The sequence below is a fragment of the Silene latifolia genome, chromosome 1 (genome assembly GCF_048544455.1).
Source record: "Silene latifolia isolate original U9 population chromosome 1, ASM4854445v1, whole genome shotgun sequence".
NCBI classification, from domain to species: domain Eukaryota; kingdom Viridiplantae; phylum Streptophyta; class Magnoliopsida; order Caryophyllales; family Caryophyllaceae; genus Silene; species Silene latifolia.
The window spans coordinates 21,929,778-21,945,499 of record NC_133526.1 but is presented as its reverse complement, the minus strand read 5'-3'; positions in this window follow the sequence as shown (position 1 = coordinate 21,945,499).

Below are 15,722 nucleotides of genomic sequence, written 5' to 3'. Positions count from 1 at the left end.
TTGTCCACCCCTAGTCAGGGTTATAACAATATCTCAGGGCCACTCGAGGAGTAATGAACTGGAAATGCGTGGCCACGCTCGGATGGCATCCAGAGTGGATAAATCCGGTCAATCAGTTATTCTCCAGATCGAGGAAACCACTCTCGATGTGATCACTTGCAAGTACGACCTGAAAGACACCTTGCATTGAGTGGGAGATAGTAATAGGACAAGAGAATCGGTGACGCACACTTGTCGAGGACAAGTGGGAGATTGTTGGAATATGTGTCCTCCGACAATAATGCGATCACGACTGTTGATCATGATGATCACATGTTTAAGTCTCATTAAAATGAATACAATTGGGAAGTAATTTTGTTACTGTCAACTGGTCAACATATATCGGTAATGATTGGCTGACTAGAGTTTGACATTACTGTCGTGTGACGGTGGTGATCAGTTGACCCCCTAGGTCATACCTAAAGGGCAATACTCTTAATTGATTATTTAATTAATCGTATAATGTTACGAGTTAATTAAATTACTTGAAAATTGACGGACGATTTTTGGAAGTAAAATTTACGTATCATATTGAAATGTGATTAAATAAGATACGGTCTAAGTAATTGAATTGTATCATTACTCGGATGAAATAATTGTTTAATGTAACAATTAAATTGAATGAATTGTTATAAATACAATCAGTTGTAATTTATAAATGGTAAAATATTTTGGCACAAGTAATTATAAAATTACTAAGTCAATTTTTGTATGTGACGTATTTTTGATAATACGTTGATTTTTAATATGTTAAAAATACATAACAAATATATGTGACATGTGACATGTAACATATAGACAATTGACAAAAATAATATGGAATCCATATTATAGAATGGGCCGAAAATTAGAAGGATTTAAGCCAATTATATGTTGTTTGTAATTAGTGGAAAACACAATGATTAAAAGCAAACCTAGCCATGCAAGCCTATTGTTCCTTGTGAAGAACAATTTCTCCATGCATTGGCTCCCCTATTGCCCTCCTCTTACACGGTTTTGAGAAGGCAAATGTGATCATTGTTTTCTCTATAATTTTACCTAATAATATACAAATGTAGTGTATTATTATTCATTCTAATTCACTCATCCAAAATACAAGTTCTAGTGAGAAGAAAAATCCTCTCTTCTTCTCTCTTAAAAACCGAAATATTCAAGTGTTAATAAATATTTTGGTTCAATTTTCTACCTTGATTAATATTATACTAGTATTGTAATATTAATTAAAATTAAGAGGAGCCTTGGGTATAAAGCTTGGGGAGAGATCTTACACTTAGATCTTGTTCATCCATAAAGGAAAAGCTCAAGAACAAGAGAGAAAGGTGATCTCTCTTGTGCCCTAATAGCCGAAATCCACTATGTAAGGACATGATTTCTCCTCTATTTATATTATTATTTGCATGCATAAAATCCGTTTTAATTTTATGACAAATTAATTAAGACATATATGAGTATGTTAGTATGTATATGAATCTACATTTCCTTCAATTGTATGCCTGTATAGGTGGTTTTACACCTTCAAGGGAATTGTATGCCTGTATAGGTGGTTTTACACCTTCAAGGTAACTGTATTGTCCTTAGCTGCTTTGTTTTGCGTGGTCATCTCCACCTAGTTCTGTTCCTCCTTTCATACATTCATACCTGTGGGTGGGAACCAGAACTTCTGGTGGTATAACTTCCTCTCCTCCGAACACCAGGCTGAAGGGTGTTTGAACTGTTCTTTGAGTTTCTGCCCCCAGTTTCTTTTAGCTTTTCGTTTCACGTTCTCAATAGTGAGTCAGCTTGTCCATTAGACTGCTTGTTTCTGGCTGCCATGCGAAATATGTATTATTTGCCCCCTGCATGGTTTTCACAGCTTGGGTGTGGAGGACATGCACTTCTTGTGACACCCCCATACTCCAAGTGCCTTACCAGGACCACTCAGGTATAAGAACGTCACCATCTCGGTTTCCCGAGGCAATGATAATCAAATGACAATAAAGAAACATAATTTAAATAGCCAAACTGTTTAAAGTGATTACAATTCCAAATCCACGCTGACAAAAGGTATAATACATGTTCTCAAAAACCAAATGTCTAAACAGCTAAAATATGATAGCGGAAGACTCTAATCATCTCGTGGTGACACATCCCAGCTAGCCCAAATGCCTCTAGTCAAACCTGCTCAACAACTGCTCACCATCCCCGAATGGATCACCACAGTTTTTAAAACAATTAAACGGGGTCAGTACTAATTACACAAAACAAGATACAATACAACAAATACCAAACAGCTCAATCTTCACTTCAAACCCTGGTCTCCATAATCAATCTCCACGTAACTGACTACACACTAAAGTGTGTAGCCCTGCCAGAGTACCCATCGCAACAGATACTCCACACCGCCAGTGGGGGACCGCAGCCGTACCCACCAAATCCCCACTCATCTCCATCGAGCGATAAACCCAAGTCCATTAATGTGCACATCCTTTCTATGGCGGGTTCCACAGAATGCGAATCATGGGCGTGAAGCCACTCCTGCAAGTGACTTCAGTCAGCTAGGGATACGCCCTGAAGAACACATACAGACAAACAGTAACCATAACACCAAAATCAACAACCGTCTGAATCAATCAATAAGATATAATCACAACCGTCTGAATCAATCAACAATCACTAACTACAGCACAATTTACCACACATATCATGTAACTAATACTGAGTAGGGAAAACCCTACCTGGAATGCAACACAAATAGCAGACGATCTAGCAGCTGTCTCAAAATCGTTCTTCTATGAATCCTCCTCCTATTCACATAATCATACAATCACTACTAACATAACAAATCATAAAAACCCCCAATCCCAAAATTAGGGTTTAAACAAAGTTAACCAAACACTATAAAATTGGTATGTAGGACTTACCCTTGACGCAAGGACCACAAAGACACAAAGAACAACGAAATCCGACCTCTCAAGCTCCGGGATTTGCCAATAATGCGGATGAAGAGAAAAATGTAGTTTGAATCTCCTTTTTGAGTGTATTAGGTTTATAAAAGTGTTTAGGAAAGATAATGACATATTATATATACTAATCCGCATTATTAACAAAACCCGTCAAAACATAACCCGCTAACCAACTTACTCGATCGAGTAAGTAACGTACTCGATCGAGTGCAAAGGCTACTCGATCGAGTACCCTACAGGCAGAATACTGTTTCGTAAATCAAAACACCCTTACTCGACAGAGTAAGCCCCACTCGATAGAGTACCCAGAGACTCATAAAACCGTAGTATTACACTTCTGCTTATCATTTATTATTTCATGTTTTGGTTCCCAGGGGACCTGGCTGATGGCAGCACGTATTGCTGTGATTTTTCGCTTGAGGAAGCTGATGTAAGAATGTGTTATGCAGCATTCTGGCTGCTGCCTGTCTCCTGCATATTCAGGGTGTTAGGAACTTTTATGTACTGCCAGATGTCGGGCAGATGTTGGGGATCAGACGCCAAAAATTGGGATCCTGCTGGCAGAGCGGTCTGATACTCATTAGGAGGCGGAGTATGTTGCAAGCAGGATGATCTGGAAGCTGCTAGCGGAGCGACCTGCCCTGTTAGCTGGGCAGCCTGATCTGTACGCAAGAAGGCTGTTTTTGCAGGTAGAAAGTTTGTTTGCGGAGCGACCTGTCCTGCTGGCTGGGTGGCCTGATCTGCATGCAAGAAGGTTGTTTTTGCAGGCATAAAGTTTGTTGTAGGCGGCGTTCTGCGTTCTGCATCCTGCATTTCGCAGGAGGACACTCCATTTGATCCGGGGGAAGAGTGGCATGTTCTGGAGCCCGTGTGACCACTTTTACTGGCAGGGAAGTCTAATGACGTTCCTGCAAGAAATACTTCTGCTAGGGCTGGCAGATGGCATAGCCAACGACCCTCCGACGATCAAGGCAGTAGTTATACAGAATATAAATAAAGTAATAAGATTCCGACTTGTTGAGCTACCTTAGGAGCAGCGTATATCCCTCTCGATATGAATCTTCTTTCTCTTGCATACCGCTAATTGTAGCATATAAAATGATGAGTATGGTTAATAAGATACATGGGTTGAGTGTTGCCCCCAGGGTTGTGAGGGCGTCTGCCTCCAGGTTCTGGTCCCTAATCGGGGATCTTCCTGGTTTCTGATCTTTTCAGGTGTCCAGCTTTTTTGGATGTCGGATTTTCAGGCGGCAGACTTTCAGGTATCTGGCTGGCACACGTCAGAATCAGGTAGCTAACTTTCAGATGCCAGACTTTCTCATGTACTTGTCCTGCTTCCCTCGTAGGTACCAGGCCTACTCCTGTTCCCCTTATATTGGTGGCCTTACTAGTGCGCTATGTCCAACTTTAGGTCCCATGTCTCCCTCTAGGTTAGGGGTTGCTTTTATCCACCTAGGCCTGAGGTGCTGGACTAAAGTAGATACGGAGTCATCATGGTCTGTGACTTAATGGTCGTCCGAGGTTCGAATTTCATGTTGTAAGCACTTAGATGTGTCGTTCAATTGGCCATCCCTCATGATATCTATGGTTTACTCATAATGGCTTTCAGGGGGTAGTCAGTTACCGCATGGACATTACTAGACTAAAAATAAGAACGTAATTTATAGAAGGTGATAACATGTGCAAGAACCAGTTTTTCAAGTTATGTGTACCTGGTCTTTGCAGGAGGCAAAGACTTACTAAAATAATATTCTGGCTTCCAGCATGACATTGGTTGTTGTCTCGATAACTGATAGGTATGGGGACTAAGATTCTTCTGGTTCTGGTTTGGACATCAGAGGTGGCGCGCTCCGATAATGTTTCAGTTTCGTGAATGTCTTTCATGCTCCTCTGCGCAGTCGAGCTTTTGGCGCCTCCTAAGTATGCCGTAAGATAACCTGCATTTGCCCTCTTCTGGCTTCTAGGTGATGCTCCATGTCCTAGCTGCTGCTAGATTCTGGTTGCCTGGGCCGCTGGCTCAAGGGGTTGCTGCGACAACTAATCTAGGTTGCCGTTCTGGTGTCTGTTGTCTGCTTCCTGCTTCCTCAATTTTCGACTCTGCTGTATCCTGTTTCCTACTTCCTACTTCCTGAATTTCCGATTCTGGCTTCTCCTGCTTCCTGATTTTGAGAGGAGGCAGCTGGTCGAGACTTCCTTTTTTCTGCTAAATCTCAGCTTGCTGGGGACCTGATTCTGGATGATGATGAGGTCAGCTCTCCCAAAAGGCTGTTGAGGCTGCTGATGTCTCTGAGCCAGAGATAGTTCTGTTTTGCTTTGTTTCGTTTTTGTGATATTTATCGAGTTCTAGCAAGGCTAGGAGACTGGTTGGTGCCTGCCAACCCTGTATACTCTGAACCTCGTCGAATGTGACAGGTGGCATATTCCCATGTCTGACTCTCTCCCCTGGCTGTCGACCAGGCTTCCCGATCCTGAAAGAGGGTTAGGGACAGGCGGAATAGTACCACAAATGTTACCTCCATAACGACACTCCTGTAGAGATATGTCCTCTAAGTTTACTGATTACTGGAGTTGCGCGACAATGGCTCCAGATTGTCATTCTGATTCCTGAAATTCATGCAATGAGGAGAATTTTAGCTTTAACAGAATCAAAAAATAAGGTATTACCTGACGTAGCTGTTGGACTAGTGTCCTCCACAATGAGTGCGTTTACATATTAAATCTCGTAAAAGGAATATCAAGGATTTATCTTTTTATTTGTTAGCTGGTCATCGTTAATCGGTAATGATTGGCTGACTAGAGTTTGACATTACCGTCGTGTGACGGCGATGATCAGCTGATCCCTTTAGGTCACACCTATAGGATGACACCCAAATAGAATAAATTAATTATTTGTATGAGATACGAGATAATTAATTCCTTGTATTATTTGACTTTTAGTTAGTCACATAAATGTATTATTTGATGACGGGTTACGAACTCGGGAAAACGAGATTTATTATTTAATTATGTGATATTAAATAATAAATAAATTAATTAAAATTTATTAATTAATAGTTAATTAATTAATTTTATACGATATGTGTATATGTTTTAACGTGGAATTAATTAGCTATTAAATTTTACAAGAGATTGTAAAATTAGCTAAGTGGGATAATATTGACACATTGTTGATAAAATAGCCTTATGACCACTTAATAGTTAAGTAGTCATTGGTAGTTAATTTGTATTATTTAAGTGTTAAATAATAAAATTAATATTTAGTTATGTAAGATAATTAAATATAAGACTTATAAGCATTTGTGGGGCAAATGTCGAAAATCGAAATGGACCCAAAATGGTCCATATGGACTGATTTTTTAGGGCATTACAAGTGTTCATTTGGTGGCATTTTCCACTCATAATTGTCCCCTCCAAATTGCCTATAAATACCACCAAACTCCACCATTTTTTTGTTGTTGGAAAAATTGGAAGAAAAATTGGTCTTTTCTTGTTGTTTTGGAAGGCTCACTTGGAGCTTTTAAAGACCATTTTTCTTCTTATTTTGTTCATCTTAAAACATTTAAAACACATATAAAATAAACTAATAATATTACCAAAGTAATAATATTATCTATTACATCAAATATATAATAAACAAGGTTTACTGCTACATATACCTAGTTAGTATTTTCGTAGTATTTTGGGTTGATTCTTGGGTGCTTCCTTAGGAGACCATCTATTTTGGTGGTTTGTTGTCTTGGAGGATCATCCAATTTCATAGCTTAAGAACAACATCAAGGAAGAAGTCCTTGAGTTGTGCCCAAAACTTGTCTTATACAATGTAAGGATCTTTTGTCTTATGATGGTTTAATACCATCTTTTATATTTTTATTTGCATGCATGTAGATTTAGACCATTTTAAATTAATTTTTAATTTTAATATCATAAGATGAGTATATATGGTCTAAATAACTAACAAGTGGTATCGGAGCATTAATTAATACATGCATGTTGTCTTAAGACGATTTAAGTAATTTATGAGATAAATTAATAAAATTGATATTATGTTACTAAAATTAGTTTTATCGCATAATATGGTCTTGCATGTAAATAATCTGGTCTTAGGATGATATGGGACGAAAATTTGTTTTTTTGTTAAATTTTTCCACTTTTTATAACTTAAAATGGCATAAAATTGGGTTGCATGTTTATAACTCCCCGCTGCAAACCCGTTACTCGATCGAGTAACCAACTTACTCGATCGAGTGACCTCTACTCGATCGAGCTCCTAAGTTACCCGATCAAGTAGTCTCAGCTAGATCGAGTAACACACAAACTAAAGATCACTACGTCACAAGACATCACTCATAAAGTTTCCTAAGGTCAAGATCGGTGTCTAAGGTCAGTCAACGGGTCCCTAAAAGGACGGGTATTAGAGTCTTTTCCCCTTAAAAAGAACGACTCATCCTCCCCCGCGACACAAAGACAAAGGAACCAAGGTAACCACCACTGTTTATCCGACATAGGTCAAAACGATCGTTTAGAAATATCATCCCGCTATGCATGTTCATCAGCCATCATCATCATCTACCTTAGCACATATTACATAACACGACTCCCCACCGAATCACCAACTTCCTATTGAATCACCAAGCACGCATTGCACTCAAGAACAACTGACTCAACTATTACTTATATACATCTCATGTTATTACTCAAACGTAAACCAGCACAACTTTCAGACTATTCTTTCATCTATTGCTTGCCAACTACTAACAGATATAAACACTCAAAAACAACAGTCCTATTACTGATGCACAACAACACCTTATTCATTCTACTTTATTACTTCAACCACACAACACAATTCTACTAACAACTCTACTATCGCTACTAACATCCAATTTCATTACAACACAGAGGACCAGTAATTGAAAATAAGATACAACATCATGCTATCCTATTTGACAATTATAACTGTTACTCAATTGCACAATAACCATTAGGAAATTACCTAATTAGCCATTTTAAAAACTTCAAAATTGTCATAAAATACTATAAAATTGCTATAATTACGTCATTTTCCACGCGACATTACTCTTCCCTTCTTAAAAGGAACTTAGTCGTCGAAATTCACCATCAAAACAACTTTACTGACACCCCAGCAGATATATTATTACTCCACATTGACATTGCTAACAAAACAAATGCACGTTTTGTCCCATGTTAACCACGATACTTTCTTGACATTACGTAAACATGACTCATATCATATATATATATATATATATATATATATATATATATATATATATATATATATATATATATATATATATATATATATATATATATATATATATATATATATAGAGAGAGAGAGAGAGAGAGAGAGAGAGAAGAGATCAACTAAGGCCCTTAGATATATTAAGTCCATAAGTCCTAATGTGGGCGGTTGGATCAATCAAACTAATGGCCAAGATTTCGCAGTCAAACCCCACTAAACTAATATTTTTTATTTACCTCTCTCCTCTTACCCACTAACCCATGCATGCTACACTGTTTGTCCATCAGTCCATGATCATTTCCCTCCTCATTTTCTAGACAATTCAAAACAACTTGCGGGTATTTTTCCCTCTATTTCCTGTCATTTCGTCTTCCTTTTCATTCTTCACATTGCTGATAACTCCATTTTCATCACTACCAATTAACTCCATCCTAACAAACGCCATTTTCATCACTACAAATTAATTCCAACTCGCCTGCAAACTACTTTGTCTCCATTTTTTTATAAGGTATTTTTTCCATTCCTTATTTAGTGATTTGTAGTTTGTTTTTTGTTAATTATTGCCTTTGTTAAACTATCATAAAAAGAGTTCATTTGATTTTTCAATCTTCAATTATGGGTTTGCTGATGTTGATTTGTTCAATTGTTAATTATGGTTGTGTAGATCAAATTCGAGGTCATTTGATAATTAACAATGGTTTTTGCCAAGAAAAATGCCAAGAAATCTTCCAAGAAATCTGAATCGAAGGTAAAAAATCTCGTCTTGTTGGTATAACTCTTGTAGAATGATGTGTAACTTCAATTAAATATCTGTAGAACTCTAATCCCAATTGTTTGTCATCTACAGATGGATGTTGTAGAAAGTATTGACACGGGAGTTGATATCCAGGTTAAAAGTTTTGATTTTGATTATACGTTACTAGATGTCTAACTCTGCTTACTAGATGTATAACTTTAGTACTCAATATGTATAACTCTGGTTACTTAATGTAAAACTCTGGTTACAAGATGTATAACTTTAGTACGCAATATGTATAACTCTGGTTTCTAGATGTATAACTCTGGGTTCTAGATGTATAGCTCTTCTGATTCTGTGACCAACTCCTTTTTCATAATGTCAAACTCTAATTGTTATATGTATAACTATACTTCTAATTAGTTTCCATACATAGAGTTATACAATATATGCCTACAGTTATAAAATTTATACCTGAATTTATACAATATATAGCTAGAGTTATACAATTTATACTTTGGAGTTATACATTAGATGCCTGGAGTTATACCTAGAGTTATACCTGGAGTTATTCCTGGAGTTATTCATTATACTGTATATGCTTACAGTTATACATTGTATGGCCAGAGTTATACATTCTATGGCTAGAGTTATACATTACATGGCCAGAGTTATACTTTCTATTGCTAGAGTTATACATTTTATTGCAGTCATTTGTTGTATAACTCTGATTACATGTTGAATAACTGCTTGTCATAATGTATAATCGGAGTTATACAATATATGGCCAGAGTTATACATTCTATGGCTAGAGTTATACATTACATGGCCAGAGTTATACTTTCTATTGCTAGAGTTATACATTCTATTGCAGTCATTTGTTGTATAACTCTGATTACATGTTGAATAACTTCTGCTGTCATAATGTATAATCGGAGTTATACAATATTTGCTTAGAGTTGTACATTTTATTCCTGGAGTTATACAATATATGCCTAGAGTTATACAAAGATATGCCTAGAGTTACACATTAGATAATTTTAGTTTCAGATTGTCCACTTTTGTTATTATATGTATAACTGTACTGTTATTCTGTATAACTCTCCTGATTATCTCTTATTTTGTTTGTCAGCTACAAATTATATGTATATGTATAATGTATCGTTAATCGAATCCCTTTCTGTTTGTCACTACTGAGATGGATGATGCACCAATCCGAGAAGGGAGCGATTCCCTGGTTCAAAGTTTGACCTTTTTATAATCTGTTGTCATTTGTTGTATAACTCGATTACATTTTGAATACCTTTTTTTGTCAGAATGTATAACTCTTGATATTTTCCGATTAACTCTATTATCGAATGCATAACTTTACTTATATTTTGTATAACTCCGACTATCTATTGTATAACTTTATTTCACAGTATGTCTATTTCTTTGTTGCAAATATCTCTAATTGCAACTACAGTATGTCTAATTTTGTGTGTTGTCCTTGTTTTTCCCCAGATGGTCGAGGACAAGCCAATGGTGAAGAGGGTGCATGAAATCACGGTTTCGTGTCGACCTCAAAGGCTTGTCTCTCTCATTGAAAAGCTTAATGAGGATCACGTGTCCGCTGTTAAGAAAATTGGGTTTGGTGGCGTTTTGGAGCTTAAGATTAGCAGCTTCCCACTTGCACACGTTCGCCTATTCTTGGAGTCCTTCTCGGATGGGTCATATGTGTTCAGGGATTCTCGGAAGAAGGAGTTTATGATCAGTAAGCATGATCTGCATGACTATTTCTTGATACCTTTTGGACCCAACCCTCTCCCTTTGGTGCCTGTGAGCTCGCAGAAGGGGTCCAACGATCCCGAGAATAAGGAGCTGAAGGACAAATGGCGGCAAGCGTACGGGGTGGGCAAAGGGAATAGTGCAATAAGTTTAGGGAAATTTTACAAGCAACTTATGGAGTACGAGGAGGCGGACGATCATTTTTGCCGGCTTTTTGTTTTGTTCTGTATGTCTTTATTCCTCGCACCCACCCCAAACAACGGGATAGATTGGAAGCCGTTAAGGGCTGTAGAAGATCCTAAAGCCATCCCGCATTTTGACTGGTGCTCTTATATTTTGGAAATGATGGTGAAAGCGGGGACAGACTGTAAAAAGGGGGTAACGATGTTGGGTGGTTGTATCCCCTTCCTCATGATAAGCTACTTTCAGCGATATGATTACAAGGGTAATCAGTGCCTCCACGATCTACCTTTGATTAAGCATTTGGATGAAACTTCGCTTGTAGAGAGGGTAAAATTTGAGGTGGCTCAAGGGGGATTGGGTACTTTAACCTTGTCTAAGACCAGGTATCCGAGGTGCCTTCAAGACCCCTCTTATAGAAGGAGTTTGGACAAGAGCGACCTCGGCGACCCGTGAACCCAAACCTGTTGCTATCGGCCCCCACCCCCTCTCTCCTGCTCAATTTCTGAGAAGAAGTTCATTCAGATAGAACTACCAGCAGGTGTTGAGGATGACCAGGAATTGAAAGCTAGGGCTGTCGATGTATGTTCAAACTATTATATATTTCTGCAGATGGATTCTGTTTTAGCTTAACGTACCCATCTATTATAATATAACTAACTTACTGTACTTCTTGAATGCAGTGTACTCACGAGCTTTATCTATAAATGCAAAGGAATGCTATTGTGTTCTATTCATGGTACGCAGATGCAACCGCAAGGATCAAAGCTGTAACTAGTGATCCGACGGGCCTAAATCCTAGTCAGGCCTCTCAAGAATTCTTTGAGGGTGAAAAGATTCAAAAGTACGTCGCCGAAGGCGAAGCAGTTGCGAGAAAGGCGGAAGGTTTCTGTTGGTAACGCTCCTGCATTTGGAGAGGTAGTTAGTGAGTCGCCCAAAAAATGTGACGGAATTGATGCATCTACGCGTCAAATAAGTGAAGTTCTTTCTAGTCTCGCCAATGATGGGGGGTGGGAGGGGTGGTAACCCTTATGCTGAGCCGCGTGGAGAGTCGGACAAGGCCGACGCGCCAACGAAATCAGTGGCAGTTTCATGGTCAAAGATTATGGAGGAAGTGGGAGGTGATACAGTAGTTTCTAATCAGAAGTCAGATGCTAGCCCAGGGTTAGAGGATCAAGTCGTGTGCACCCCCGTCCAAACGGTCAGAGAGCTGTTGTTGGAGGCGAATTACACCACGGATGAAATTGACCAAGCTTGCGAACGAGGATACGACGCTGAGATTCTGCCCGGGGTAGGTGATGAGGTGCATGAGCACGTTCATGGGGAGGGGCTGAAAGAAAATGTTGAAAATGTTGAAAGATTGTCAGACATTGACCATGAAAAATTATCAGACATTGTACACCAAGCTGACGGACGGTCAGAGGATGCCGAATCTCGAATCTCGGCTCCGGGCAGGTGATTATCAGACATAAGGAGATGGAAAAATCTCCAGTCCCTGAATTGGGTTTGGATACACAAGAATTGATGGAGTGTATGTTTTCTACTGCTGAAATGAAGGAAGCTTTATGTGGACTTCCAGCGTACGGGAGTGGTCCTGGTGGCGAGGTAAGTTTGTTAATTTGCGCTAAATACTTTTTATACAATCGTTTTTTTTTATTGGTCGTGTATAACTCTAAGTTGATAAAGTATTACTTTGTTGAAACTTATGTTGAGGCCTTGTAACTGTAGTGCCACTGCAACGGCCGGTTGGTACAACTCTTAACCAGTATATGACTACAGTTATACAATATATGACTAGAGTTATACAATATATGCTTTGGAGTTATACATTATCTAGAGTTATACCTGGAGTTATTCCTGGAGTTATACATTATAGTGTATATGCTTACAGTTATACATTTTATGGCCAGAGTTATACATTCTATGCTTACAGTTATACATTTTATGGCCAGAGTTATACGTTTGGTACAATTCCTAACCATATGTGTATAACTCTTACTCTCGGCGAATAATTCTGATAGCATATTTTTAACACTTCACACGTGTATAGCTCTTGCCCTTCTATGTATAACTGTAATTCATTGGGTCTGTAACTCTGTGACCCAATTGTCTCACTTTTAGAGTTTTACTTGTAATTTTTTTTATACAAAAGCATGGTGTTTAATTTTATGATTTTTCATTCAGGCCACTGTTAAAAAGGATGTAATTTAGAATGTTGAACAACATTCTAACAATGGGGGTGTAAACGTAGATGTTGTGAAGGGTGCGGAGATCACCCCGGGGAATCCTTCAACGGAATGGAGTGGAAATCAAATCCCTCTGACTTTCATGAGCACGGCAGATGTGAATGAGGCATTTGCCGGGGTTGAGGAGCGAACGATTGGTGCTGCCAAAGAAGGTTTGGTAGTTGAAATCGCTAATGCTAGGGTTGAGCCGGTTGCACCACTCCCACCCCTTATTTATGTGCCGCGATGTGACATGATCCACCATCCTTTCTTACTGCATTCAACTGCCCCCCTTCCGTGTATAGACATTGTACCTGAGAACCTAGGTTGTTCTCGGGATTGCGGGCACCGAACCCGACCAAAGACGTATGCTCACAGTGGTTGCGATTTAACAAGGAATGTTTCAGGACGGTGTTCAGGGTGAGGAAGGATGTAATGGATTATGTCTTTGATCAATTCCACGTCCATAAGAAAGAGTAAGTAAAAGAAAATTTTTACCTATATTTCAATACGACAGTCAAACAGGCCATGAATCTTTTCCCACTGCGTGTCTCAATTTTGCTAATCCTTTGAGGGAACAATTGGTCACATATCCCTGTCCAAACCGCATAACGCGTATTGATCTCCGATCGTTGATGCCCGGGGCTCGGGATTACGGCCAATTTCGATCGATCGGGTCTGTTTCTACTCAATCAGCTTACGCACGCGAACACCGCAGCTGTTTCAAGTTCGCGCTGTTTCTTTGGCCTAGGTCACGCTGTAAGTGTGCTCGAACTCCGCAAGTTATTTTGTGACAAACTGTACGTAACTTGTGATACAAGCTGCCAACCCCCGTCTATCATTTTTATAGGACCTAGCAATTGCAATTTGGCAAGGCATGAAGAAAAACTTGGTTGTTGATAATTCTGAAGGCTTTTGTGCCTCGTGGGACATGTGGCAAGAGTCGTGCTCTAGTCCATTCCAACAGGACTCCGATATGGTGAGCTCAGATATCAATATAGAGACATTTACATACTGGAATTATACATTATTTTCCTAGAGTTTAACAGTGTATGCTTAGAGTTGTACAATATATGCTTTGGAGTTAGGCCTGGAGTTATACCTAGAGTAATATCTGGAGTTATACACTACACTGTATATGCTTACAGTTATAGATTTTATGGCTAGAGTTATACATCCTATGGCAAGAGTTATACATTATATAACTCTAGCTTTCAGAATGACTAGAGTTATACATTCTAGGACTGAAGTTATACATTATTTGTCTAGAGTTATACAGTATATGCTTAAAGTTTTGATGGGTGGCTAACTTCACTCCATAACTCTAGGCATATAATGTATAACTTTAACCATAGAATGTATAACTCACTGCACATAAAGTACAACTGTAAGCATATACAAGTATAATGTATAACTCCAGGCATCCGCTATCGCACATAATGTACAATCGCAAGAATATACTTGTATAACTCTAGAAATTGAATGTACAACTCTACACATATAATGTATAACTCTAACCATAGAATGTATAATTCCAACTACGCACAATATGTATGCCTCTAATCTGCTAATTATGTTTTATAACTCTTAGATTTTTGGTGCATGTTTGTAGCTTTTCGTCCGGTAAGCACGGCGATGAAGATCATTACTCTTGCATTTGCATAAATTTCCTCTCCGAGCAGATCGAGTATCTTGATAATCGTTCTTACGAGGACGATCTTCTGAAATTACCATACGGAGGGATTGCGCGTACATCGTAAGTCTTATAAAACTGGTGACTAGATTAATTATCAGCTCCATTTGTTTTGTTAATTGGTCTTCCCTTTTTAAACGCCTTGCCTAACTTCCGCCAGGCCGATGCAATGGGAAAGTATATGGCCTACAAAGGGCTCGACAAAGGCAAGAAAGTTGAAGGGTTTCCTTTTGTCAACATTAAATTCAATGGCAGGATCGGGACATACGCCAATGACTGCGTGGTCTTTACGTCATGGTTCATATGTTCTTTGTACCGTGGAGAGCCATTCGATTTGTACCCTAGGGACTAAGGAAAGCAATGACCTCATGCGAGCGGAAATTGCTGCAACCCTTGTCCTCAGTGACATTAACTTGGACAGGGAAGAAGTGTTATCCAGGGTAACAGCTTTTAAGGAGCTTAAAGACCGTGAAATGGAGGAGGTGCGTGATAAACAGAGGATAGCCGGCAACACAAGTGGAAGGAAGAGAGATGTTGGAATCGCCGGAGAGAACAGTTCTGCTAAACGACCTTGCTCTAAGGTCAGTTCAACCTATCAGACTCCAACTTCCAAAGTAGCCCTAGGCCGGACGCCGTCTAGTCGGGCCCTCTTAGCTGTTAATAGCCGCTCCCGGGGTAAGGGCGATGGCCTTGGTTGCACCAAATATTGCGGGGAACCAGATGCCGACCTTACCGTGGTCGCCAAGATGCTGAAGATGAACAAGGCATTAACTAGGGATATCCCGGTGTATCGCAAACAAGTGGCTGATTACGTTTTCCTTGATGACTACAAATTTCCAAATGAGTAAGCTGTCTAAAATCCTAATGTTTTATC